The following is a 4,964-nucleotide window of genomic DNA, read 5'->3' on the forward strand; positions in this document are numbered from 1 at the left end:
TTATGGAAAAAATAAATTGATTAATTAATTTTTCAAAGAAAAGGAATTTAGTGTTTTGCAAGAACCTTGTAAGGCTAAATAATCTACTAAAAAAGTTTGAACAATAGGTGCTCAAAGATTAGACATAGATAATTGAAGTAGCATGCCTTTTTGGTAATAAAAAAGTTTAGGGCTATAATTTTGATGAATTGTTTCTACTCCTTTACAAGTTCTAAACACTATCTTTGTTAAAGCATCTCATAATACGTATAAAGCTTAATTATGCCTAGGTTGTGTCTAAGCCATGTTAAATCTAAACGTGTATTGTGCCTATTGTATTATCCGTCCGGTGTTTGGAGCCATACTTAGACCTAAGTGTTTTTTAAATTGAAAATTATGCTCAATACTACTTCATCGCAAGAAAGAAATTTTTCTCAAAGGAAAAAGTTTCACAATGCTCCAAAGATAATTCTCCCAAGAAAGTAGGTGCATAATTTGTTGTAAGAGATAAAGCCTTTGCAATAATGAAATTGTTTGTTTCTCATGGGCAAGTTTGGACATACAGATTTTATTCTTGTTACTTGTCTTAAGATCCAATGCTAAATGTCTATGCCAAGAAAGAAATGGTTCCATGTTTGTCAATTGCTAGACAATCTATGGACCCAACAGTGTGGGTACCAAAGAATCGAAACTGAACCCACATTTGTGTTTGCACCTAGGATCTAGAGCATGAACAGTCTACAATAAAAGAAAACAACAAGTAGGATACTGGATAAAGATCTGGTCAATATTTAACGCCAACTAACAGAAGGCCTACATAAATATCAGCACGTGTAAAAAAAGAACAAGACTCACACATACACAAATAAAAGGATTTAGCTCTCCTCTACATACGCAAAAAAAAGGTATCAGTGAGCAGAATCTTATGCTAAAATACAACTAATAGATACAGGTAGACAACAAAACCAAATGAACAATAGAAAAGGTAAAAAATCACTAATAAAAAACGAAAGGTATAAAAGGAATGTGACACAGCAATATAGGTAAAGTATGACAACGACCTCAACTCTCACCCAATAAATCTGTCCTCAACTAATGAAAAAAATTAATACTATTCTTCGCGCGCTTTGCTGGCTTTGAAGCCAAACCCAACCACAATCACATCCTAACCTTGAGTATCAAATGGTACAAAGTCAATACTCTGTGTAGATCTCAAAGGCCACCGTTAAAGAGAATGCATGTTTATAAAAACACGAAGTTTGACCAATAACATTAGAAAAAGCTAGTGATTAGACAAAAGTATATATATTGTTGGAAAATAGAGAAAAATCGAAACCAGACGTACAATGCTTATGAGTGATCATAAGCACTATCACATATACTCGAATTAATGAAATGTCTATTTGCTCATAATCTAAATGTTTAATAGAACTGTATTACTCTCGCGAAGCTTAAAAGTGATGAAAATAAAATATGAAATCGTACGTCAAATGAACAAGCATAACGAGAACAACTATAATAGAAAAAACAATCAAATAAGACAATAGCTACATATGCAACAGTATAAAATGATTCAAAATAAAATGTACAAAGCCACATTCCTCATTGGATAATAAAAGAAAGGTCTTCCAAATTTGTAAAAAAACCATTAGTAAAGACGAAAAGTTTGTATGATGTCTAAAAAAAACATGTCAAAAAAAAACAAAAAATGCGAAACAATATGCAAACTAAGTCCTCATTTCAAATCTTAAAATGTAATCTCTACAACTCTAAGATCCCTTACATAATACATAATTACACATAGGCATAAATAAATAAATTTCGCAAGAAAACCCTTTTAGAAATATGCTAAAGTCATTATCGGCAAGGGAATACTTAAAACAAACATCAATACAACCATTTAGTAAGAAAAAATGTATTGATCGACCTTTTCAAATGCAACTTACGTTAGGGTATCATCTCAAATAGAATGCTAAAAAACACTAGCGTAAAAAATAAGATTGAACACGTGATATTTTCCCAAACGAAACATAATATACTTCAAGATTAATTGATTGATAAAAACCCAAAAGAGACTGAGCATATATGCAAATTATAAAAAGCCCACATTTTCAAAAACCAAAATTAAGTTTGCCAATCAAAAACACAAAAAATCCACGAAAGTAATCAAAGCCACACTGACAACACACAAGTGCTTTTAGACAAACCACATACGGGATGTATGGCGGAGAAAAATTTCATAGCAATGCTTTTGAAACTTTTTGTGGAAGAAAAGATTTTTCTCCATAATCTTCTCCCGCCTCCAAGACTACTCACACAAACGTGTGTAGTTGAAAGCAAAAATGTTACTTTGCAAGAATTGCTAGATCAATGTTGCATGAGATATGGTTTACCTATATACTTTTGGGCGGGAAGCATTAACACCACTGTTATTTTTAATAGAGTTTTTAATTAGACCTTCTTTGGATAAAACTCCTTATGAACTTTGGCATAACAAAATTCCAAATATTGGGTATTTCAAGTTTTTGGTTGCAAATAGTTTTTTTGAATTAACAAAGAAAAACTTGAAAAATTTTGAATTCTAAGACGGATGTTGGTAATTTTCCTTGGCTATTCCTTACTAGTTAAGCTTAGTAGAGTTTTCAATAAAAGAACTTTAGTAAATTGAGGATCTATGCATGTAGTATTTGATGAATACTTGCAATGTTATTTCTAATGAGCCTATTTATAGTGATGTTTATAAGGAAATTTTGGAGATTTACTTGTTAGTGATAAAGGCAAAGGAAATTGTTTCAAGTAAGCAAAGAGGTGAGCTTAATCGAAAAGAACGAAATTGGTTCTTCATCCATACCAAAAGAGTAGAGGTATGCTCCTTACCATCCCAAAGAATTAATTCTTGGTGATCCGAACAAGTATGAAAACTTGTTCCTCTCTTAATATGTTTAATAATCTTTGCTTTTGTTTCTCAAATTGAACCAAAAATTTTAAAGATGCCGAAAAATGAGATTTGGATTTTAGCTATGCAAGACAGAATTAAATCAATTTGAAAGGAATAAAGTTTGGGAGTTAGTCCCTAGGCCCTCTCACAGCTTCTATATTGGAACTAAACGGGTCTTTAGAAATAAAATAGATGAAAATGAAAATATCATTAGAAATAAAGCTAGACTTGTAGGCTCAAGGTTATTGTCAAAGGAAGGAATAGATATATGAAGAAACTTTTCACCCGTTGCTAGATTAGAAGTATTAGATGTTGCTTGCTTTTGCTTTTATAAGAATTTTCATTTTTATATCAAATGGATGTGAAAGTACATTTTTAAATGGTTATATTCATGGAGGAAGTTTATGTAGAACAACCTCTGGGGTTTGAAAGTTTTGATTTTCCTAATCATGTCTAATAAGTTGAAAAGGGATATTTATGGCTTAAAAACAAGCTCCAAGAGCTTGTAGGATAGACTTAGTAATTTTTCTTTGAGATAGATTTAAAATGGATAAAATTGATACTACTCTTATTTGTTAAGACTAAGAATATGATATGCTTTTAGTACAATATATGTGGATGATATATATTTTGTTCTACTATAATCCATCTTTGTGTGAAGAATTTCTAAGTGTAATGCATCAGTGAATTTGAGATGAGTATGATGGGAGAACTTAGCTTCTTCCTTGGACTCCAAATCAACAACTAAGATGGTATTTTATAAGTCAAGAAAATCACAAGGGATTTGCTCAAAAGGTTCAAATTCAATGAAGGTAAAATTGCAAAAACCTCCTTTGACCACATCCAATAAGCTTGACAAGGATGAAAAAGGTAAGTGTGTGGATATAAAATATATAGAGATGTGGATCTTTAACCTTTTACCGCTGTTAGAAGCCGGTATAGTTGTAGATCTCAATCAATCTTAGTTATATACCTTACCTGATATTAATTTTATGTTTAGTTGTATGTTTAGGCTTATGTCGTAGTCTAAGGAATCTTACCATAGATCATACTTTGCGTTAAAAAGAATATTTTTAAATATTTGCCTTACGGAGGTCTATTGATTTAGGCTTATGGTATCTAGAAAGTTGAATTTCATTTGTAGGATATTCCAATGCGTGTTTGCGGTAGTTTACATTGACCGTAAGAGTACTAGTGGACTTGTCAATTTCTTTGGTAGTTTCTTCGTTTCTTGGTTTAGTAAAAAGCAAAAATTTGGTTTGCCTTATCTACTACCGAGCGGAATATATTGCAGCTGCTAGTTGTTGTGCTCAAATTCTTTGGATTGAAACAAACTCTTTGTGATTTTGGATTAAAGGTTGGTAATGTGTCTATATTTTGTGATAATACTAATGCTATTAATTTGACTAAAAATCCTATACATCATTCTAGGACTAAGCATATTGATTAAGCATCACTTTATTTAGAGAGATGTACAAAATGATAATATTACTCTTGATTTGTAGGCTCTAATAATTCAATTAGCGGATATTTTTACCAAGCCTTTGAATGAAGAAAACTTTTGCAAAAATAAGCTTGAGCTCGGTATTATTCGTTTGTGTGATGCCTCGCTTGGTTTTATATTTTTACTTGTTAAATTTTTTAGAAGGCATTTTGATAGGGGAAGATATGGAAAGCATGTGTTAACATTCTTAGGGGAGTTGTGCTAAATTTATATTTATGTTTTTAAGGAGAAACATTTATGTAGTTCTAAAATTTTTCTTAATTTTTTTTTTATGATTCCAAAGGGGGAAAAGTTTAAGGAAAAATATGCTATAAATTTGTTATGATTTTGATTGTATTAATTAGGGGGAGGAATTTATTTTTTGAGTGAATTTCAAGAATGATCTTTATGGTGATATGTTGAATTTTATTATGTGCTATATATGGTTTTAATGTATTTCAAGCTATTTTTCTTGAATGGTTGTCATCATCAAAAAGAGGAGATTGTTGGCTTTTTGGCCCTTAATCTCAAATTAATTAATTATTAATTAATTAATTAATCAAT

Source organism: Benincasa hispida, chromosome 1 (genome assembly GCF_009727055.1).
Source record: "Benincasa hispida cultivar B227 chromosome 1, ASM972705v1, whole genome shotgun sequence".
Taxonomy (NCBI): Eukaryota; Viridiplantae; Streptophyta; class Magnoliopsida; order Cucurbitales; family Cucurbitaceae; genus Benincasa; species Benincasa hispida.